A 25622-nucleotide genomic window follows, 5' to 3' on the forward strand; every position below is an offset into this window, starting at 1 on the left:
TTTGGCCCTGTCTACACATTCTCCCTCTTCTTACAGTCCCAAGTAGCAAAGTGGGTGTCTAAAAAGCAGTAAAAAAATTAAAAAGTAAAAAAAATAGAACATTTTTTTTTAAAGAAACCTAAAAGTTGAAATTGCCTCCCTTTCCATAGAACTGATCTAAAAATAAAGAATAACAATCATAAACATTTTAGGTATCCACATATCCCAAAAGTCCTGATCTATCAATATTTAAAAACCGTTGTTCTTGTTGGCGATTTTGCCATTTTGCAACTCATCAAAATTTGAATAAAAAGTGATCAAAAGGTCCTACAGTCCTCTCTCTGATTTATATCATTTTTCACTGATTAGCTTGACTCTGCCCACCTGATAGTAGAGACAAAAATAGATACATTGATCATGTGGAGTTGAACCAATAAAATGATGTAAGAATTCATAGTTAAAAGTGATGAAGAATCGTCTTCAAAAACATGTGGCTTCCACTTGGGGAAAAGTGTCTTTAATGCAATGATAAAGTCACAAAGTTAAAGTAATGTTTTTACATAAAACTAAAGAACAGTACAAAGCCTAGATCTGACATTTTCTAAAATAAGTATTTCTGCAGAATTATATTTTACCTAGAAGTACTTTCAAAGAGTAAAAATCAAAGAGAACAAACGTTGTATTCAAAAAGTATGAAATGTAAGCGAGATAATGCCTAAATTGGATCTGTCATCGGTTTTCACCAATAAACCTAATCACAGGTTTCCACTGACGTTTTCTTACTATTTCCCATTGTTTGTCTAATAAAAAATCTATAGCTCATATGTTAAAATTAAATTAATTTTAAAAACAAAGGGACTCTTTTCTGTTCTCCAATGTCTTCTTCAGCTCCCTCATTCCTTCTCCCTTCAGGAATTCCTCTTCACGAGTTATGAGATATGAGCTATTGATTTTTATAATAAAACTAAATGGAAAACAGTGAGAAGACTTCTGTGGGAACCTGTCCTTAGATTAAATGGTGAAAACCTGATGACCGATTCCCTTTAAACACAACATAGGGAAGGACCCCTGTGAAATCACTAGATAGACTACAAAAAGTAGAGTGCAGTTTTTTAAGTCAATAGAAAAATATTAGCAAAGAACAAAATTGATGTTGATATGGTATATGAAAAAAATAGAGAAAAAAGTTTTGCATAAATAGTTGAAGGCAGTTGTGTTTATCTTACTGGTTTACAAATAAATACCAAATATTTAAAACATTCATATATTTTTGGGATAATTTGTTGTGTGTAGGTGATGAGTAGCATAATTCTACCTATTATTTAGCTTCCTGCACTTTTTATCGGTTTTTTCCCTTTAGCAATTTCTTCAATTCAATTCTGTTTCCATACGCTTTGATTCCGTATACTTCCCTGAAAGTCTTTGGGTCCATGAAAAATTACAGATAGCACACAGATGGCATTTGTATGTTGTCTGAGTTTAATGGATCCAAGACAAAACAAACTATAGCAATTTATTCAGTAATATTATATTTTTAAATTTTTCATGTTAACCACTAACAAAAAAATTAGGGATTTTGTGTGCTGTGTGAAAATGGCCTGTCATGCTGCAGCAGCACCAAATAGGATATTATAAGGGCTGGGCAATATTGTTATGATTATAGCACTTGGTTATAGAGAATTTGTAATCATCTGCAAAAGCCTTGTTAGATCAAGATAAAGCAGATAAAAAAATAGATTTTCAAAGTTAAGGCCAGATGCTCACAATGCACTGATTTTCATATGCCTGATACAGTACTATGTAACTTAATGACATGTTCAAAATCTCATATAGACAGCACAGGTTTTTCCACAGGGAAAAAATACACGGTATGTCAATTTTTAAGAGTTGATAGCAAATGGATTTCCATTAAGTCAATTAGGATTTTAAAATTCCAGATGACAATCTGCAAGCATTTTGCACAAATAATCCATACGAAGTTGGTGCAGTTTTTGTTCATTGTATGTAACCCTTAAAGGTAACATCCATACTGCCAAACTAATTTTTAACTTATTTAGAATAAACTTTTCAAGAAATAAATTTACAAATATATTTACACTTTCCATGTGTTATAATTAGAGATGAGCAGACCCACATTTTGAGTTCAGGTTTGGGTGTGTCCAGTGCTACCTGGACATGTTGCTGAATTGATGCCCCTACCTACTAGCTATGTGATTGGCCAGAGGGGACAATTCTGGCCAACCACAGCCATGGCTAGTAAGTAGGGATGTCAATTTGCTGCATTGGCTGCACAGCCACTAATCCAGCAATATGTCCGGGTCACCCGGGACGCATCTGAACCAAACTTAAAAAGCAATCCCGCTCATCTCTAGTTAAAAAGTATTGTACAGAATTACTATTTACAATATCCTGTTTTATGGCATCAGGTCAAAACTACCTAATGTCTTTGTAATAGCAGATGACAAACAAACCCTAAATAGTTCCATTCTTTGTAATCACAATGGGGAAATTTATAATTATATCCATTATTAGACCAGTGCAGAGTACAGAGTAGACTAGTCTTCTGCTGTACCAGATGTGTCAGAGTGTCAGATGCTAGATGATAATCTTTAAGACTGCCAATCGTACTTAATGTGCCAAATTAATAAACTTTTTGATGCACAGACTGTTTTCAGGCCTCTTTTCCATGCAAGTCAGAAAGAAGCCTAAAACCCTAAATAAGTGTGGCACTTTGAACATGCAAGAAGAATGCCTCTTGACCAAACATTGTAGTTGCTTAGTAGCTGAATGGCACCATGTCTAAGGAGCAAGAAGCCTACAGTTGGCAGCGGCATAAGTAGGCCGTAGAGTGGCACAATGACAAATTATGGAGGTGGCAGCAACATCGTAGGCCACAGAGTGGCAGAATGACAGAGTGTGGAGGTGGCAGCAGGAGGTCAGAGAGTGGCACAATGATAAATAGTAGTTGTGGCAGCAACATGGTAGGCCACAGTGTGGCACAATGACAAAGTGTGGAGATGGCAGCAGCAACAGCATCAGGAGGTCAGGGAGTGGCACAATCACAGTGTGTGTAAGTGGGCGGAAGCAGTAGCAGCAGCATGAGGCCAGAGAGTGGAACAATGACAAATTTTGGTGGTGGCATCAACATGGTAGGCCACAGTGTGGCACAATGACAGAGTGTGGTGGAGCCGGCAGCGGCACCAGAAGCCTGAGCTGCCAGTGGCTGACATCAAAGTTACACAGGGGAGTACTCCTGTCTGCTTGCATCATCAGAAAATCATTAATGGCTTTTCTCTGTTCATACTAACATATGGAGGCTGGAATTCTAGCGGGTGGAAACATTGCATATCAGCCTATGTTGTGGGGAGGCCATTCTGCTGCTGCAACTGGAGGAGGGAGTGCTTGGCTGTGTAAGAATGGATGAAGTGCATGCACAGCTTCCTGGCCATTTTTAGAATGTCTTGCAGTTGGGTGGAAGACTTCAGGAACCTTTTGACAACCAGATTGAACAAGTGCGCCATGCAGGGCTCATGGACAATCCCTCCTCGGTGCTGCGCGGACACCATGTTCCCCCCATTGTCCGTCACCATACTTCCGATTTGCAGTTGTCACAAAGAAAGCCACACACTGATTTCTTCTTGAATGACGCGGAGAAGTTCCTGCTCTGTGTAATTTCATTGGGCCAGGCAAACCAGGTGTAGAACTGCATGACACCGCTGTGCCCTGCACATGTGGTATGATGGAGCAGCACTTAGACTTCTGGTGACTGAGGTGGTGGTGGAGAAGAAGGAGCAGGAGGAGGACATTGGCGCAGGAGTAGCGCGGAGGAGAAAGCGGCGTCTCCTGTTCAAGTTGTTGATGTGGTTAGGCGGGAAGCACATTCACACAGTGGGCCGTAAGAAACCTTTAAGCTCAAGGACTGGCCCACCTTCTGTTCTACATATTTGTAAAGGGCTGGTTCTGCTTTTTGGAAAAGAAATTTCGGCTTGGAACTCTCCACCTCAATTCGGCACAAGCCGTTAGTTCTCTGATGGGTGCAGAGTCCACGACTTGGAAAGGGAAGTACTGCAGAACCAACAACTTGGACAGGAGCACAGTCAGCTTCTGCATCTTAGGAAGCACCACCATGCGTAGAGAGGAGCAGGAGCATCTGGACTGGGAGATGATGTCAAACATAAACCGCTTCCTTCGGCAGGTGTGCTGGAGCCTTGAGTGGCCGAAATGGCATGTGTGCCACTAGGTGCTGCTGCTGTTGCTGAAGCGGCAGGACGGACCACCACATCTGAGACACATTTCTCCCAGGCCATTGGATGGTGGTGCTGCATGTATTAGTGAGCAGAGCCTATTTAGCTAGCTCACCAAGAAGAGCTGTAATCCCCATCACTAGTGTGAAATGACAGGATGGCAAATGGCTGTCTGTTTTTATGGGGCTGTGTGACATCTCATAAGCCTGCCAGTCGCTGATTGGCTTACATGTCTGCACATGTGATCGAGGGTGTTCCTTTCTTCTTCCTAGAGTTCTCTGCCCTATGTAACACGTTGTGCTCGCTGCCATTTTGCCAATAAAGGGGGGGGGGGGGAGATTTTCATGCAGAACCGAAGTTTTGCTGAAATTCTGAAAGAATTCCACTTCGTTAAAATCGATTCGCCCATCTCTAGTTATGACCAATTGCAATGAATAACAACAATTGAGCTGGTCCATAATGGGTTAATAGCTTGTAAATCTTCATGCAAAGAAATTCTGAGTGGTGGACAAAGGCTTTAAGATCTAAATAAAATGAAAAGTCATTTTTAAAACTGTAAATCTTTTCATAACACATTGAAGACTTAATAATGGACTGAAACAACATTCTGTTGTCTTGGAGTTTTTTTCAAAAAGTAAATTATTTCATCTTAGTAAATCCGTAGCAAAACAGTTTTGCACATTACTGCACATCTGTAGTTTGGAGAGTTAATTATAACAGACAATAAACTTCTGCAATGCAGAATCCCCTTGATAGAAAACAAAAATATTAAGTGTATCTCAACCACTAATACATTAAGATGGGAAATAATCTTGAACTAAATATGTTGTTCTACCGTGTATTTTATTAAACCAAAGTACTCTTATGAAGGAATGAGATTATTTCTTTTAATCCTAATGGGGTACACAGAGGCTTATTAAACCAATTCTTTGCTCGAGAATAGACAAGTGTTTTCCCACTTCAATATTTAATTTACTGAAGATTACAAAAGGGTCAAAGAAATGAAATTGGCAAACCAGTTTTGTTTATTTAGTGGGACAATAGAAAATGTCATTACAATGGGAAATTTTGAGTGACAAAATGGCAATGATATGTTTGCTTTTTATACAGATAGAAACCTGCGATTTTTTTAAATTTTTTTTTGCTTTTACATTTTGTTTTGGTTTGTACATTGCTCAAAAATACAATAATAATTGAGAGATGCTACATATTGCATTTAAGAAACAGTACTTTTTACATGGGAACAAAGCATGAGATAATGGGACAGGGTTTATAAGACTGTTCTGTGCTTGTGTGTTTGGAATTGTCAACAAGCATTCTAAAATCACAGAATTTCAATATAACAGTAATATCATAGACTAAGATTTGTCAGCTTGGAAATAATAATGCCAATTTCATTGTCATCTACAAGTATACAGATAAAAAGTGTAATTTCACTTTAGCAAGGAGAAGATGATGGTCTATTATGGATGTTTCTTCCTGTAAGGAATGTTCTGCATACATCTGGATTAGAGATGAGCGAGTATACTCGTCCGAGCTTGATGCTCGTTCGAGTATTAAGGTACTCGAAACGGCTCGTTGCTCGGACGAGTATTTCCCCTGCTCGAGATTGAGCATTTAATTAAAAATACACAGTGAAGCACAGTGAGGAATAGAATAAAAACAGTGAACACAGGATCATTTAAGTGAAAAACACAGTGAAGAATAGATTACAGATGTTCGGCACATCTGCTTACCTGTCGGAAGATACGTGCAGAACAAAATAGTATGTGAAGAACAATATATATGTGTGAAAAACACATTGAAGAACACGGGGAGCAGCACCATGGAGACATCGGCGGAACGGGCAGCAGCATGGAGACATCGGGGGACCGGGCAGCAGCATGGAGACATCGGGGGACCGGGCAGCAGCATGGAGACATCGGGGGACCGGGCAGCAGCATGGAGACATCGGGGGACTGGGCAGCAGCATGGAGACATCGGGGGACCGGGCAGCAGCATGGAGACATCGGGGGACCGGGCAGCAGCATGGAGACATCAGGGGAACGGGCAGCAGCAGCATGGAGACATCGGGGGAACGGGCAGCAGCAGCATGGAGACATCGGGGGACCGGGCAGCAGCAGCATGGAGACATCGGGGGACCGGGCAGCAGCATGGAGACATCGGGGTACCGGGCAGCAGCATGGAGACATCGGGGGACCGGGCAGCAGCATGGAGACATCGGGGGACCGGGCAGCAGCAGCATGGAGACATCGAGGGACCGGGCAGCAGCAGCATGGAGACATCGGGGGAACGGCAGCAGCAGCATGGAGACATCGGGGGAACGGGCAGCAGCATGGAGACATCGGGGGACCGGGCAGAAGCATGGAGACATCGGGGGACCGGGCAGCAGCATGGAGACATCGGGGGACCGGGCAGCAGCATGTAGACATCGGGGGACCGGGCAGCAGCAGCATGGAGACATCGGGGGACCGGGCAGCAGCATAGAGACATCGGGGGACCGGGCAGCAGCATGGAGACATCGGGGGGAACGGGCAGCAGCAGCATGGAGACATCGGGGGACCGGGCAGCAGCATGGAGACATCGGGGGGAACGGGCAGCAGCAGCATGGAGACATCGGGGGACCGGGCAGCAGCATGGAGACATCGGGGGACCGGGCAGCAGCATGGAGACATCGGGGGACCGGGCAGCAGCATGGAGACATCGGGGGATGGGGCAGCAGTATGGAGACATCGGGGGACCGGGCAGCAGCAGCATGGAGACATCGGGGGAACGGGCAGCAGCAGCATGGAGACATCGGGAGAACGGGCAGCAGCAGCATGGAGACATCGGGGAGCGGCAGCACTGATCCCGACAAGTAAGCAGATGTGCCGAACATCTGCAATCTATTCTTCACTGTGTTTTTCACAGCGTTTTTCATTTAAATGATCCTGTGTTCACGGTTTTTATTCTATTCTTCACTGTTCTTCACATCTGCTAACTTGTCGGGAGATAATATACGCGCGGAACAGTGAAGAATAGATTGCAGATGTTTGCATACATCTGCTAACTTATGAGAAGACATTCTTTTTCAATTAAATAACACATTTTATTCCCGAACCATGGTCCCTTTGAAAAATGCTCGAGTCTCCCATTGACTTCAATAGGGTTCGTTATTCGAGACGAGCACTCGAGCATCAGGAAAAGTTCGTCTCGAATAACGAGCACTCGAGCATTTTAGTGCTCGCTCATCTCTAATCTGGATCAGAATTACACCTTAGTCATTCTGTTAACTGCTTCAGCTTGAAATGCTGTGGACTAAGGACCCGTGGACTAAGGACCCGTTTTTTTTACGGGTTACATGCGGCCACATTCATTTCAATGGACAATACGTTCAACCATTTATATTGCCGTTTTTGACACTGGAGTGTACGTACCGTATACTGGCCGTATAAAAATGTAGAGCATGTCCTATTTTCTCCCGTATTTCAGTTCTGTATGCCCTAAAAGTCTATGGGCATGTATAAAATACGGGTTAAATACGTGCTGCATACGGATGAAAAACGTCACGTATATACGGGCTCATACGGCCCGTAAATACAGGACTGGAGAAATCATACGGTCGTGTGAATGTAGCCTAAGGGATTTATATATGTTCTGATATCACGTAATAGAGGAAGCACAATGGTATGGATCTGTAAAATTTTAAGTGCACCATGTAAGGTTAGAGGTTAATTTCCATCTGCAAATGTATTGCTGTATTAAAGGAAATCTACAATCAAAAGCAAGCATGATGAACCAAGGACACTTACTCATAGATCAAGGCACTGTGACTGTGATAATTTTCTAATATTTAAGATAAGATAAGAAAATACAGTACAAACAATGACAGAACAATAATATTAAGTTGCTATCCATGGCCTCTTTCCTTCTAAAATCAACATTTAAAATTATGCAAATGAGCTCATGAGGGTGTTACCAGAGCCTTTCTGTGTTGTAGATTCACAGGCTGTTACATTCTGAAGGATCATTAGCCCCTTCCCACTGTGTGCTCACTGATGCCAAGATTACAGAAAGTGCAGAGGGTGCAAAGGGAAGGGTGAGACTGAGACCTGCTTTATTTAGGATACTGTAGCTGAGCACTACTGGTACCATGCAGTTTTTTGTGGATCAGTAGATAGCATAGAATATCCAGTTTTACTGCTGCTGCTATCTCTATTTAAAACAACTCTGGCTTTAATATAGTCGCAACTTTAAACAGGACATGAAACTACATTTAAAAAGGTAAATGCAGCAGACACAAAGCCTGTGCTTGTCAGACCAAACCCTCTCATATACAACTGGCCTTAGAACTTGACATTATAAAGGTAAAAGGGGTATTCCCATGAAGACAAGATTCTTAAATGTACTCAAGATAACAAAATAACACATTCTCTAATTCACTGTTATTAACAAAAATACATCATTTAACAGAATTCCAACCTGTCTCTATGAGTTCCGCTGTTTACAATTTTGGTTGTCACTGGATCTGACTGTATATTTTCTGACTATTAGCTTGAAACTAATTTCAACTTTTGGAGAAATTTTGTGAATTTTGTTTCAAAATGTTGCAAGTTCACTAAAGACCAAATGCCACATGTATCAATAGGGTAAATACACTAAGATACATCTGACCAGCAGAAATGTCAAGGAAAGTCACAAAAAACAGACCGGCAAAGCCAAACTTATGATGCATGTGCTCTGTCTCATCTCTGTTTCATCTCTCTTTTTCCATGTGTCAGATACATAAATATAGTCATGTTGTACCTTAGAAACGAGATATCTTCCTCGGATACGGCCACCTCTGCTGGATGGATTTCACAAATAAACAAAAAGTTTTTGTATATGAAATGTCCACGAGTTACTGTATGTCCCACAGCCGTCCTGTAGTAATGACCGCTGAATCCAGGAGGTCAGGCAGGGCTCAATAGCGCATGTCTGGCCACCTCTGCCAGAGTGTGACGTGGTCGTAACCGAGGAAGCCATCTCGTTTCTAAGGGACAACATGGCTACATTTATGAGAAATTATCTTCACACAGGAACAATTTTTTTAATAACATCCAATTGAAGAAATGTTTATAAATGGAAGATTAGTGAAACTGAATGTGAATACCCAGACGGGAATACCCCTTTAAATAGGAACAGTGGACATGTTCTGCTATCTTGGCACTGATCAAAGCATCAATGATGTTATCAGGAGGCAGGGATTTGTCACTGTTTCAACCATGAGCCTCTTCAAGGCTCCCATGGCTATCATTATGGCCTTATGATTCATTGATCCCTGAAACACATTGGCAGAGGTAGGGTGTAATAGTCAACCAGCAATTTTACAATATTATGCAACAAAGTAGTATTTTAGTATATTGTATAATTGTTCAGACCTCCTAGGGTTCATATAACATTAAAAATTTAAAAAAAACATATTCCATGCATGGATGTATAAAACGGTGTCAGTATATTGGATACAAAAAAAATGTTATTTTACAGATTTAACTAATTTTAAAGAATAAAACCACTACTATATAAATTATATCTCTGTAATTGTACAAACTGCAAACCATCAAGTACTCTTGTGGGGCTATAATGTGTATTAAAAATTATTTAAAAAATTATAAAAACAATATGTCACTTCAGATAGTAAGCACTTGGGGATACCCTGTAGCCAAGCTCCATACAGCAGGGACAAAGACTTAATGGTGTTTTCACATGCTTCTCTCCCTGGCACAAAAGCCACCTCTTCCCTGTGTATGAGGTTTGGGATAAGTGACCTAATGATTTAGAGTACATTTTGAGGTCTTTTGCAACATGGGAAATCTATTCAGAGGTGAAACTGTACTCCAAAACTGGGCTACCATCTAGGAGAGGGTCAGTGGAGCATACTTAGAAAGATAGGAGGAAATTGCGTCAGCTGTATCTTAACAAGTTAAGGAAGATTCATAGAACAGCCTAACGGAAGGTGTTTGGCGGAGGGGGAGTTGATGACTCAAGTGGAGGGTAGGTGTTAATGAAGGGCTCTAGTGACTCGCTAAATTCAAAAAAGCAATAATGAAGACGGCCCTGAAATACAGGGGCTCACTTACTAAGGGTCGTGCTGCACACTTTTATCAGACTGTGCACGTTTTCAGGGCTAAAACGGCTTGAACAGATATTTATGAAGTGTGTGCTGCAATTGCGGTGCACATGACTAGAGATGAGCGAGCACTAAAATGCTCGGGTACTCGTTATTCGAGACGAACTTTTCCCGATGCTTGAGTGCTCGTCTCGAATAAGGAGCCCCATTGAAGTCAATGGGAGACACGAGCATTTTTCAAGGGGACCAAGGCTCTGCACAGGGAAGCTTGGCCAAACACCTGGGAACCTCAGAAAAGGATGGAAACACCACGGAAATGGACAGGAAACAGCAGGGGCAGCATGCATGGATGCCTCTGAGGCTGCTGAATCGTACCATTATGCCAAAATTATGGGCAACAGCATGGCCATGACAGAGTGACCGAATGAGGCTAGATAGCATCTAAAACATGCAATAATTGACCCTGACACTATAGGGGACGGCATGCAGAGGCAGCGGCAGCGGCAGCAGACTAGAGAGTGTCATGGCGACATACCCTAAATGGACTCAGGATTCAAACCAATGGGTGGCAGAGAGGAACCAAAGGAGGTGAGCAAGAAGCGCTGAAATGATTTCCAATGTAAACAAAAGGTTGACGGTATATTTAGTCGATAACACAGCATGGTGGCGACATAGTGACCAAGTTCCATAACGTATCTGGTGAAACACCCGAAAAATGAGCCTGACACAGCTCTTTTGATAAGGGGACGACATGTGGAGGCAGCCATGGAGACGACTTCCATGATTAAGAGCGACAGTATGGGGCATTCATATTGCGCTGCTATGATTGCAACTTCAGGTCTCCAGCATGGCGGCGACAGATGGGCCGAGTTCCACTATGTATCTGGTGAAACACCTGAAAATTCTGCCTGACACAGTTCGTTTGATAAGGGGACGATGTATGGAGGCAGTGAACTAGTAGTAGATTAAAGGTGCTGCAGTTAAAACTATGTTAGTTGGATCTTGGGATGGAGCTGGCGCTCCACTGCCAGGCGAGCTTTTGCCTATCCAAGCCGCTGTCTCTCGGCTACTCCCCAAACATCACTTCTAAGAACCTTTTGTATAAGATCAAGTGTAATAGCGTTCTTATAAGTTTAGGATATGGCGGGTGAGGGGAATGTAAACAGATGCGCAAGAAGCGCTGAAATAATATCGTAAATGATAAAAGTTTGCCAGTATATTTTGTGGATTACACAGCAGGGTGGCGACAAAGTTAACAAGTTTGATGTGGAAGCCATGAAAACAACCCAAAATTCTGCCTGACACAGCTCGTTTGATAAGGGGACCATGTATGGAGGCAGTGAACTAGTAGTAGATTAAAGGTGCTGCAGTTAAAACTATGTTAGTTGGATCTTGGGATGGAGCTGGCGCTCCGCTGCCAGGCGAGCTTTCGCCAATCCAAGCCCCTGTCTCTCGGCTACTCCCCACAACAAGTTTTATGTAAAAGCCATGAAAACAACCCAAAATTCTGCCTGACACAGTTCGTTTGATAAGGAGACCATGTATGGAGGCAGCTATATGGACGACTTTTGGAGGCAGCTATGGTGATGACGTGTGGAGGTAGCAATGGAGACAACGTGTGGAGGCAGCTAAAAAGACGACATGTGGAGGCTGCTATGGAGACAATTTAATTTGAATAGTGCCTGTATGTGGCAGTCCAAAAATGTTTTCAAACCAGAGGAGCAGGTAGGTGGTCCTCCAGAAAAATTAAATAGATTGAGTGCCTGTATGTGGCACTCCCAAAAATTGTTTAAAACAGAGGACCGGGTAGGTGGCCTTCCAGAAAAATTAAATACATAGAGTACTATAGCTAGAGCCAGTTGGCCCTGGAAAAAAAATAGCCAGTTTCCTCTGCTTTAGTGTACAAAGAGGAGGAGAAGGCGGACAATGAGGAGGAGGAGTGCATACATTATTCAGGTTGAGCTTCTTTCACCTGGTGGAGAATGAAAATGCGGAGAAATCCAGGCTTTATTCATCTTGATAAGCGTCAGCCTGTCAGCGCTGTCAGCGCTGTCAGTTGACAGGCGTGTACGCTTATCGGTGATGATGCCACCAGCTGCACTGAAAACCCGCTCGGACAACACGCTAGCGGCAGGGCAGGCAAGAACCTCCAAGGCGTACAGCGCCAGTTCGTGCCACATGTCCAGCTTTGAAACCCAGTAGTTGTAGGGAGCTGTGTGATCATTTAGGATGATGGTATGGTCAGCTACGTACTCCCTCACCATCTTTCTGTAAAGATAAGTCCTACTCTGCCGAGACTGGGGACAGTCCCGCAGAAGTACGCCCTCTGGCGCTAGCGCTGTCAGAAGGGAAATACTGTTTCAGCTTGTGCACCAGGGCCTGCTGGTATTCATGCATTCTCACACTCCTTTCCTCTCCAGGGATGAGAGTGGAAAGATTTTGCTTGTACCGTGGGTCCAGGAGAGTGAATACCCAGTAATCAGTGCTGGAATAAATTCTTTGAACGCGAGGGTCACGGGATAGGCAGCCTAGCATGAAATCTGCCATATGCGCCAGAGTCCCAACGCGCAAGAATTCACTCCCCTCACTGGCCTAACTCTCCATTTCCTCCTCCTCCAACTCCTCTTCTTCTGCCCATACACGCTGAACAGTGAAGGTCTGAACAATGGTCCCCTCTTCTGTCTCGCCAACATTCTCCTCCTCTTCCTCCGCATCCTCCTCCACCTCCTCCGATATGCGCTGAGAAACAGACCTAAGGGTGCTTTGGCTATCAACAAGGAAATCTTCTTCCCCCATCTCTTGTAACGAGCGCAAAGCTTCCGACTTCATGCTGATCAGAGAGTTTTTCAACAGGCCAGGCAGCGGGATGGTGAGGCTGATGATGGCCACTGACCATCTGTGTTGACTCCTCAAAGTTACTCAGCACCTGACAGATATCAGACATCCACGTCCACTCCTCATTGTAGACTTGAGGAAGCTGACTGACCTAACTACCAGTTCTTGTGGAAGTTGACATCTGGCAGTCTACAATCGCTCTGCGCTGCTGGTAAACTCTGGATAACATGGTTAATGTTGAATTCCACCTCGTGGGCAAGTCGCACAACAGTCGGTGAGCGGGCAGTTGGAGGCGGCGCTGCGCTGCCCTGAGAGTGGCAGCATCTGTGCTGGACTTCCTGAAATGCGCACAGATGCGGCGCACCTTCGTGAGCAAATCAGACAGATTGGGGTATGTCTTGAGGAAACGCTGAACTATGAGATTTAACACATAGGCCAGGCATGGCACATGTGTCAGTCTGCCGAGTTGCACAGCCGCCACCAGGTTACGGCCGTGGGAGGAGGAGGAGGCATAGTAGGCCTTTGAGACCTGGACCGAGGTAGGCCCCGCAATCCTCGGCGTCGGCAGTATATGACCAGCCCCAGGGTCAGACTCGGTCCCAGCCTCCACAAAGTTAACCCAATGTGCCGTCAGCGATATATAGTGGCCCTGCCCGGCAGCACTCGTCCACGTGTCCGTGGTCAGGTGGACCTTGTCAGAAACGGCGTTGGTCAGGGCACGGATGATGTTCTCTGACACGTGCTTGTGCAGGGCTGGGACGGCACATCGGGAAAAGTAGTGGCGGCTGGGGACCCAATACCGAGGGGCGGCCTCCGCCATGAGGTTTCGAAAGGCCTCGGTCTCTACCAGCCTATAGGGCAGCATCTCCAGGCTAAGCAGTTTGGAGATGTGGACGTTGAGGGCTTGGGCGTGTGGGTGGGTTGCACTATACTTCCTTTTGCGCTCCAGCGTCTGGGGTATGGAGAGCTGAATGCTGGTGGATGCTGTGGTGGATCATGGAGGCAAAGATGGGGTTTTCGCATGGGAGGTGTTTGGGCTGGGGTCCTGGGCAGGGGGCTGACTAGCAGATGACACAGGGGAAGGAGCAGTGGTGTGCCCAGCCTGAGGTGAACGGGCTTGGTGCCATTGAGTGGGGTGTTTAGCATTCATATGCCTGCGCATACTGGTTGTAGTTAAGCTAGTAGTGGTGGAACCCCTGCTGATCCTGGTTTGGCACAGATTTCTTTAAAGAACCTCCAGACTTCTGAAAATCTAGCCCTCGCCACGGGAGCTTGACTACGGGAAACATTTGGCGCTGATGCACCAGCTCTGGCCCTGCCTCTCCATCTGGCCCCACCACTGCCTCTTCCAACCTGTTCTGCTATAGGACTCGCCTCCGTCTCAGAAGCACTGTGTTCACCCGGCCTATCAACCCAGCTTGGGTCTGTCACCTCATCAACCTCCGATCCCTCAGTCTGCTCCCCCCTCGGACTTCCTGCCCTGACAACAACTTCACCACTGTCTGACAACCGTGTCTCCTCATCGTCCGACACCTCTTTACACACTTCTTCCACTACGTCAATAATGTCATCATCACCCACAGACTGCGACCGGTGGAAAACCTGGGCATCGGAAAATAGCTCAGCAGCAACCGGACAAGGGTTTGTGACTGTGGGAAGGGTCCAGAAAACAGTTCCTCAGAGTATGCCGGTTCAAATGCCAAATTTTTCTGGGAGGGGGCAGACTGGGGGGGAAGGAGGCTGTGGTGGAGGAGCTGGAGGAGTGCTGATTTCGGTGACATGGGTGGACTGCGTGGAAGACCGACTGGTGGACAAATGGCTAGAAGCATTGTCCGCAATCCACGACATCACCTCTTCGCACTGTTCTGGCCTCAACAGTGCTCTACCACGAGTCCCAGTAACTTGAGACATGATGAACCTAGGGAGTGTAGCTCTGCGGCGTTCCCCTGCAGCGTCATCAGCAGGTGGTGTCTCACCCCGCCCAGGTTAAACATTTTCCAAATTAAAGTGTAAACTTTACTTTTTTTTTCTGTGTTTATTTTTTTTATTTTTTTTTTTTAAACAAAACGATGCTATCCTATTGCTATGGCTAGTTTCTAACCTACACTGACAGCACACAACTGGATTTTGTGCTGTGCCTGATGACTTTGAGTTATAAAAAGAAATAAACGTAAAAAAATTAAAATCAGAAGACTGTGCCTAATTCAAATCAAACCCCTAATAAATTGTCCCACTTCGGTGTTTAAGGTGTATATGTGTGTCACTAAGAGCTAAACACAATGGTAGCAAGTCTCCCTGCAAATTACTCACAATATGGTACTAGCTGCACTACTAATGGCAGCAAGCCCAGCCACAGGCAAACCAAAAAAAAGTAAAATAAAACGTTATTGTAGCCCTAAGAAGGGCTGTTGGGTTCTTGTAGATTCACTCCTGCCTAACACTATTCTAATAGAAGACCCTAACGCTTTCCCTGACCAGCAGCAGCTCTCTCCCTAGTGGCATCCAGACAGAGAATGATCCGAGCAGCGCGGGCAGGGGCTAGTCTATTCCAGGGTCACCTGATCAGGCCAGCCAACCACTGCTATCGACGTGTAAGGGTACCACGTCATGCTGGGTGGAGTGCAGAGTCTCCTGGCATGTGATTGGCTCTGTTTCTGGCCGCCAAAAATCACAACGGCAGGAGATGCCATTTTCTCGAGCGGGCGAAGTATTCGTCCGAGCAATGAGCAGTTTCGAGTACGCTAATGCTCGAACGAGCATCAAGCTCGGACGAGTATGTTCGCTCATCTCTACACATGACCCTTTTGTGGTGCAGCTGCACTGGCTTTCATGCAACACAAAATAGGGGACGTGCTATGTCTAAGATGCACCACAAAAAAGAAGGTGAACTCTGTTGGACCAGAGCAGGGAGGCGACACATTCATGATTTCAGCCCCACAAACTAAGTGAATAGTCGCACGTGGCATTATAGACGGACAATACACTTTCAGTGAACTCCAATGACCGGGTAAGTTCCCCACAGCATTGTCCTGTTTTAAATCCGTAGGATTTTTTGTCTTACTAATGAAATCTCTGCCTTTTATAAGTCAGTCCTCTTTTTGGCAAGCTCCAAAATCTCTTGATAGATCATAAAGGATTTCAGTATTTTCCCTACTGAGCCTGGCACCGTAAGTCATAAAGACTCCTCATAAGGCACACTTCAGATCCTCCCAAAAAACTAATGCATAAGTATGATCCAATATGTGGAAGGTTTGACCTCCGTCATACGTAAAAAGATGATTGTTGAGGTGCTATGAAAACTGTCTGTATACTTAGAGGCATGATCCGACCATAGAATAGGATCAATAGAGTGCATATGGCGGAGGTCAAGAGGAGCGTGTAAAATTAACTGGACATCTATTTTACTGTATCTATTGTGTAAACTGGAATAACAACTGTGGTGTTTTTGTGTGGGATTCAGGGCTCTACTTAAAGTTTATTTTTAACCGAGCTTCAGGACCACAGATCCTAGTTCTCTTGTAAATAACTATAAGTTTTCAACAGACAATACTGCTCTGTCTAACCTGCATCAAATCCGCCCATATGCCCCCACAACTACCATACAAAATACCAGACTTATGGCCCCCATTTACTAAGGCCCTTGCAACAGTTTTCTGGCGGACTTTGCACATTCTTTTCAGTGCAAACTCCTTGCACACGTTTTTAAGAAGTGTCTATGCCACATTTGTGTCCCAGGCAAGCCTTTTGTGTCACGGCTGCACTATTCTTCATGCAACACAAATTTCTGCACTGAAATGGGCGTTCAGGGGCTCAGTTTGACAGTGCACCACGTTTATTATTCAAAGTCTGACAGAATTGTGTCACAAGCCTATGTTAAAGTTTCACCAAAATATTGGGGCTCTCCGTCTGGGTAGTGCAGGAAGCTCCAGATTCATGAAGAACAGAAATTATGAATTTGGCGCACCCTACAAAGGTAAACTGCACATAGTGTAGTTTGCACTGTTTTTAGTAAATGTGCCCCAATAAATTCAAAATACTATTAAAAAGATCCTTAATCAATGGAGAAGACCATAAATTCCAAGATATTGGTGAACCCATATTTTACTTTCCAAGCATTTAAAACTTTAAAGTGTCTTATACTCCCAGATCATTTTTCAGAGCTTGTCAACTCTTTCTCATTCACTACACAAATGCAGGCACTTTCTTGGTGGAAAAAAAAAGATTTTAACTGTATTTAAAATTGTATGCTTTAGCAATTTCTTTGACTTCATGAAAATTGGTATCAATTATTCATCCCACTATTACTTCCAGCAATGGGAAGCGTGCATTGTTTTATTTTTGTATGAAGTGTATTTTAAGTGAGCTGGAAGTAAAGAATATATTACGAGACATTCAGTGATTTGTTAAAATGCATGAGAAGACAGTAAGCAGGGCTAAAGTAGTATATTCAGTGACAAGAATCTATTCAGTGACTTTTTTTTCTTAGCTCACTTGAATTGTATTATCTGGTCAATTTAGCAGAAAGTGTTTTAGAGAAATAGGAAAATATGAAACATTATGAGATTGAAATTTTAATGGACCACAAAATGGTGATGAATGTAATAGAGTAATATGCAACTGAAGACTTCTCAGCCTACCCGCACTTCTGAAGCTTTAGTTTATTATTACTAATACTTCTTCATTGTATTACTCTTTTTATAATGCAAAGTATATTTGCTGTCCTTCTACCTAGGCTGACTGCTGGAACATAAAATGGTTCCGGCCAATTGATACATAATGGTTCTGAAGAAACCAATATTTAGTTAGTTCTATAATACTGTCAGTACGAAAAGTGTTTTTGTGTTTTTGAAGATGTTTTCACTAGAAGACATCAGAAATAGAATTTAGGCAATTTCTTTAACATTACAGTGAATTGCAGAATCTTTACTATCATTACAATACAATTGCAAGAAAAATAAAAAAAAGGTATGCAGTATATATTTATTTTTCCACTTTTCCACTACAAGTACAGGCAGTTCCCAACTTAAAGGACATCTAAAGGACATCTACCAGATATAATGATGGTAGACTGCTTTAACATACCTATTCAATGAGATGTCTTCCTTCTTTAAACATTTTTATGAAATCCTGATACAGAGGCATGTTCGTAATAAAGATTTATATAAAATATGCAAAAGTAGCAAATGCTCTGGACTTGAGTTTATATGCACAAAAAATTGACAATTTACTCAGATCCTCATAAATTAAATAATACTGCCTGGCATCCAGGGGTAGCTATAGTGAGTCAGGGGGTGTGGCCTCCTTGGACTGAGTTCAGCAGCTCCTCCTGCCTTCTCAGCATACAGCAAGTATTGTCATGTGACCAAGTTAACATATTCTAAGGTCCTTTTGCCTCCTAACACTAGCAAAGAGTACCCCTTGCATATATCTGATCACATGAAATCACACAATAGACTTCTTCTCCTCCCCATCCTCTATGGTGGCATGCTGTGATTTTGTGCATGTGGTACAGTTTGCTAATGTTAGGAGGCTAAAGGACCTTAGATGATGTCAACCCAATCACATGACATTATTGCTGAATGCTTAGAAGGCAAGGGGTGCTCTTGTGACTTTCCATAGATATCCCTGGTTAACAGGCAAGATTATACATTTTATTCATGGGTATCTGAGGGACACAATTTTTAGCTAAAAAGGTGGGTGTTAGTTAATGTGGTGATACTTTCCCTTGAACCTTTTGCAGTATTACATTGTATGAATGAGGAGGAAAATCCCCATATACTGCCATATTGTAGTATGGCAGTATATGATAGGATTGATCAGACAACCTAGGGTTAAAGTACCCTAGAGAGTCTGAAAAATAGTAAAAATTAAAAAAGTTTTTTTTAAATATTGTTAAAAAACCCTAAAAATTTTAATCACCCCCTTTCCCTAGAACTGATACAAATATAAATAAACAATAAAAATCATTAGGTATCGCTGTGTCCAAAAATGCCCAATCTATCAAAATATAATGTTTTTGCACTGCGTTTAACCAGGTAAGGAAAATAGGGTGTAAAAAGTGATCAAAAGGTTGTACAGTCCTAAAAATGGTAGCATTGAAAACTTCATCAAAAATTCCAAAAAATGACACCACCCATAGCTCCGTACACCAAAGTATAAAATGTTATTAGTGCCTGAAGATGGCAAAATACTTTTTTTTTTTTGTATGGGAAGTTTTAATTTTTGTAAATGTATGAAAACATTATAAAACCCATACAAATTTGGTGTCCCCATAATCGTACAGACACAATGGGGCAGATTTACTTACCCGGACCATTCGCGATCCAGCGGCGCGTTCTCTGCACAGGATTCGGGTCCGGACGGGATTTATGAAGGCAGTTCCTCCGCCGTCCACCAGGTGGCGCTGCTGCGCTGAAAATCATCTCAACGCGCCGGAATGCACCACCTCGGACCAGGTGAAGGTAAGCGCTTCCCAAGCGACACTTTTTCGGTTTTTAAATGTGGCGGTTTTTCCGAATACGTTGGGTTTTAATTCGGCCACGCCCCCCGATTTCCGTCGCGCGCAAGCCAGCGCCGATGCGCCACAATTCGATCGCGTGCGCCAAAATCCCGGGGAAAATCGTCGCAAATCGGAAATATTCGGGTAACACGTCGGGAAAGTGCGAATCGGGCCCTTAGTAAATGACCCCCAATGAATAAAGTAGACATGTCATTTGGGGTATACAGTGAAATCCGTGAAATCCAAACCCACAAAAAACCAACGCAAATGTGTTTTTTCACCATGTTCACTGCTTTTGAATTTTTTTCCTGCTTCCCAGTACACTGCATGGAATATTAAGTACCACTATTTTGAAGTGCAATTTGTTAAGCAGAAAACAAGCCATCACACAGCTCTGTACATGGAAAAAATAAAATTGTTATAGATTTTTTAATGTGGGGAGTGAAAAATGAAAACGCAAAAACTAAAAAGGGCTGCGGTGGGAAGGGGTTAATAAAAATTCTCATGAGCCCCATTAACATATAAAAGGACTTATAATGCCAAAAAAGCATAATGAAACCCATACTTGACTACATGTAGAATAAGAGTAAATCATTGACCCGCACGATGGACGCTGGAAAAAAAATGAAAAAAGGTTTACAAAAACCCAAAAGGCGATAAATTTCATCCCACAAAAAAAGAACGCTATAAAAAGTGATGAAGAAAATGTGCCTACTCCACTATATTGGTGTATATCATATCCCAGTCAAAAATAAGTATAACATGTCTCATGAAAAACAAGCCATCAGCAAGCTATATAGACCAAAAATTAAAAGTGTTATGCCACTTGTAAAATTTGATTTTTTTCCAACATTATATTTTAATCTACAAAATTTTTAAAATATTAGAAAAAATATAGAAATTTGATGTTGCCATAATTATACTGACTTGAAGAATAAAGGTAACATCGTGAACACCAAAAAAAGTCAAAAACAAAAAAACACGGTAAAGCCACCCAAAATAGTTTCACTGAAAAATGCATCACATTCCTCAAAAAATAAGCCCCAACATGACAATATTAGAGCAAAAACAAATATTTTATATCTCACAAAAGTTCACCCACAAACCAACTCAAAATCATTACATCCTACATGGAAAATGGCCCTCCTTCCCTACTGTGTCCTGCACCATGGTTTTTATCAGGCTCTGGGACAGGAGATTGGTGGGCATGCAAGGCCACCAGAAATTCCCAGAGCAGAGCTGCTGTGCTCCTCTAAACAAACAGGAGCACGGCTCTGACGGACTGTGGCATGGGACATTGGGAGTGCAGGAAGAAGTGAGTAAAGCTTTATTTTTTTTAAAGCCCTCCCCAGACCGCCTGTAATTTTTTTCTAATAGTCTGACAACCCTCTGTTACAATTTTGCTACAATACAATTGTTTTCTGATATATGCACAAAATGCTACCTTGAAGCTTTAAACTACAGGCAGTCCCCGGGTTACATACAAGATAGGGTCTGCAGGTTTGTTCTTAAGTTGAGTTTGTATGTAAGTCAGAACTGTATATGTTATCATTGTAATCCCAGCCAGAACTTTTTTGGTCTCTGTGACAACTGGATTTTAAAAATGTTGGGTTGTCATTAGAATCAATATTAACACTAAAGCTTCATTACAGACACCTGTGATAACTGTTATAGCTGATTATTGTAGCCTGGGACTAAAGAACAATAAATTACCAATATCCAGAGGTCCATTTGTAACTAGGGTTCGTATGTAAGTCGAGTGTTCTTAAGTAGGGGACCGCCTGTACAGTACATACATATAACGCATATATGGGAAGTATGAATATCCAAGTTAGTTTCTTTCATTTTGCTGCAAATGCAACTGCTTAAAACAGCAGGGTGGAGTGCAATCTCATCTGGCTGGAATTTAATATTTTACATTATTCTATCCTGAAATTAAATGTCTTAGATAGCAAGGGTATTCATAATTTATATAAACTATGTAAAAAAGTGAGTATGTTAGGCCCCTTCCACACTTGCGTTACAGATCACGTCAGAGTTTGATCAGGGTGTGATCAGTTTTTAGTCAGTGAAAAACGCACATTTTGCATCAGAGTGCAATCAGTTTTCAGTCAGAGTTTGTTCAGTGTCTCAGTTTTTCACGTGCGTTTTTGATGCAATTTCAATGCAATTTCAATGCGTTTTTCACACGCAGAAAATGCACGTGAAATGGACTCAGGACTGAGCTCTATCTTTTCTATGGCAATTGATGCGTGAAAAACGCATTGCACTTGCATTGCACTTGCATGTGTCTCAGAGTGCAATGCGTTTTTGATGCATCTCCATAGACTTGTATGGTGCGTTTTTCACGCGCGTGACTTGCAAAAGTAGAGCATGTCGAGATTTAAGCACGCATTTAAAAAAACGCGCGTGTGTGCGTGAAAAAAAATGCAAGCCTGAAAAGACCCATTGATTACAATGGGTCAGAGTGCAATGCAAGTTCTGCGCGTCAAAGGCACGCGCAGAAAACGCGCGTGAAAAACGCAAGTGTGAAAGGGGCCTTACAATTTCTCTGCATTAGTTGAAGAACAAGTTTTCCATATCAAATTGAGACTTTAATGAAATATATAACAGAGAATTAGAAATTCCAAAATACAATATTTTAGCCTAATTTATTGTTTATTGGAATATATTAAAAGTCAAGAACATTAACCACTTAATAATAAGTCTAATTAAAGTGGTTGTCTGAAGGCTAAAAAACACCTAACTATAGCTTAGGTTCTTATTGCAGCTTAGCTGTATTAAAATGGTTGAAGCTTAGCTGCAATACCATGCACTAACCATGATCAGGAGTGGAGCTGTTTTTGGAAAAAAGCAGCTGTGTTTTTTTTAAACCTCTGGATAACCCTGTGAAGTCTAAATGGCGAAGCATTTTTTTCTCTTTTTTTGTTCACTGACCTACCATAATATTAAAACCATAACTTAACATTTTTCTTTGTTACAGCAGCATGATGCCTTTTTTGTGTGTGAATATCATTTTTAATAGCAGCATTTTGGGGAACATAGAACTTATTTGTTAACTTTTAAACTCCTTTTTATAAGGGAATTGAAAAAAAAAATAATTCCACCACTTTTTTGTATTTTAAATTCACTTTGTTCATAGTGGGGTATAAGTAACATTAAAAGGAACCATCAGGACACACATTTTCACTTAATGATAGGTTCCCATAACCGTTTTAATACTAATTCCAAATCTGCTTTAATATTAATGGTTCCACTCACTTTTAAAAGTAGCTAAAAGTACACCTGGCTCCCTGCCAGCAAACTCCATTGAGTCACGGGATATTGTAGTCCCTCATCATAATCATCTACTCTTTGTTCTGCTAGATCTTTCTCCCTCCCTACTCCCTTATTCAGACATGAGCCAACAAAGATATGCTAAAGGATAGATGAGGGAGGGGTGAGGAATCCGGGAGGGAGGAAACTGAAAAATCTAGCAGAGCAGAGAGCATATAATGATGATGATTGCAGCCTTGTAACAAACACCCTGCAACTCGATGCAGTATTCTGATAGGGAGACAGGTTTACTTTTATAAATGTTTTTCATTTCACCATATTCTGATGGCAATAACTTTTTCATACTACGGTGTACAGACCTGTGTAAGATCTAATTTTTATGGGATGATATGACTTGTTCATTGCGGCCATTTTGCATACTGCAGGAACTGTTGATCACTTTCGATTAAAATTTGTGTTGTGACAGGTGGCAGTTAGACAATTTTCTGTTATAGGGTTCACTGCCAGACATAACAAATTTTGTATTTTGATACATCGGGACTTTTGGTACACGGGATATGTACCGTATATTCTGGTGTATAAGACGACCTGGTGTATAAGACGACCCCCCTACTTTCCTGTTAAAATATAGAGTTTAAGATATATTCGCCGTATAAGACTACCCCTTTTCCGACGCATACAAAACACCGGTAAAAATTAAAAAAAAAACAGATTTGAATTTAACATGGTCCTTTTTTAATTTAAATTCTTATGACATGCAGCTATATAGCAGGAAAACTGTTGCTCATAAACATAAGGCATACAACAACAACATTATCATCGTCCATTTTACTGTAAATGTTACCATACTGTACTATAATACTGCCCCTTATGTACAGGAATATAACTACTATGCCATATACCACCGCCAGCCCCCCCAGTATATATCTAGCCCTCTCCTGTATATAGCCAAACAACCACCCCAGTATACAGTCAGCCCCCCCTATGTAGTGCCAGCCAGCTCCCCCTGTATTTTGCCAGCCAGTCCCCCCAGTATACAGCTAACCCCCTGTATATAGCCAAACTGCCCCCCCCTAGTATACTGCCAGCCTGTAAAAGTATTCTGCTGAATTACCGTATATCTGTATACTGGGGGCTTGCTGGCCGCATGGCAAGTGGATCTCTAGAGCTTCTCACCTTTCCCGCGATCCACTGAAGCTCCACTGCTACACTCCGGCCGGCGGTGACAGCTCATTGAGCGCTGGCGGCTCACAGAATATTATGTCAGCCGCGTGCCAACGTCATATTCTCTGCGACGCCGGCACCCACATAGCTGTCACTGGCGGCCGGAGTGTAGCAGCGGAGCTTCGGTGGATCGCGGGAAAGGTGAGAAACATTACCGGCGTAAAAGACGATCCCAGACCAGACTGAAGATTTTTCAGTCTTCAAAAGTCGTCTTATACGACGGTATCTACGGTAATATGTTTATGATTTTTTAAAATTTATTTTTATATCATACCAGCTGATCATAGTTTAAACTCCCAACTCTCATAGCAAAAAATTACTGCACCCCCCCATGACCTCATGGGGGCAAAGATCAAAAACAAGATGATGGTGCTAATGTTGAAAGCAATGTGGGAATTAGTATTAAAAGGGAAATGGGAACCTATATTTCTGTGAAAATGTGTGATCCTGCTGACAGGTTCTTTTTAACATTATTTCCTGGACAGTTCAACTATGGAGATATCAAATTTGTGGCATTTTTTTTTACCAGGAAGTGTTACATTGTTCTGCTGAGAGGTTTATCACATCTATGCTTTCTGTTTATTGAAAGGCAGATCAATCAAAACAGCTTAAATATAGCCAAGGCTGTGAAGGATGTATAACTCTACAATGGACAGGCAGCCTATTGGACCCCAAAGTACATAGGCAAGCACAGCTTTTGAATTGAGTTTTGAAATGCGCAAATAAAATTGGCTTGGCCAGATTACATACGCATTTCCACTGAAAAACTTGCGATAATGTAAAAACCAGACATGTTTTTCATGAAAACAAAACTCATGGGGGATTCAGGATTTCTGGCGCACTTTCTGCATGAATCCTGCCCCCTCTGCACTGCCCCAACAGAGTGCACCACTTTTTTTTTGGTGTACCTTTAACATGTGACTAATTTCTATCTGACTTTGCATGTTAAAACATAGTGCCACATTTCTATCTGACTTGTTAAATCTGGCAGGCAGTCCGAACGAGCATCAGAAATTTGTGTTGCATGAAGCATAGTGCAGCAGCACCACAAAACAGTCGTGTGCAACAAAAATGTGGTCAGGCACTTCTTAAATGCATGTGCAAGCAGTTTGCACCTAGAAAAGTCCGACAGAAATGTGCCCCATGGTGCATGTCTTTTAGTGGAAACACATATGCGATCAGCCTAAGACCCCCCCCCCCAAATGTGTTTGAATTGAGCTTTGACACGCAATTCAAATACCACATTGCCTCAAGGTAAATTATTCTGTAAAAATATAATTTTGTAATCAAAAAGTTTTGAAAGTTTTGAAGAGTTTTAATTCATTGCAGGAATAATATTTAATTGCTTAAAACAATACAGCTTGCTGACATTATTTTAAGTTCTTTCTGGTAAATAAATCATCCTGCCTTCTGTTGACTCAAACCATTACTAACACAATGCGAATATAACAGAAGTTTTATAACCAGAACAATAAGA

The sequence above is a fragment of the Engystomops pustulosus genome, chromosome 3 (assembly GCF_040894005.1).
Source record: "Engystomops pustulosus chromosome 3, aEngPut4.maternal, whole genome shotgun sequence".
Lineage (NCBI taxonomy): Eukaryota > Metazoa > Chordata > Amphibia > Anura > Leptodactylidae > Engystomops > Engystomops pustulosus.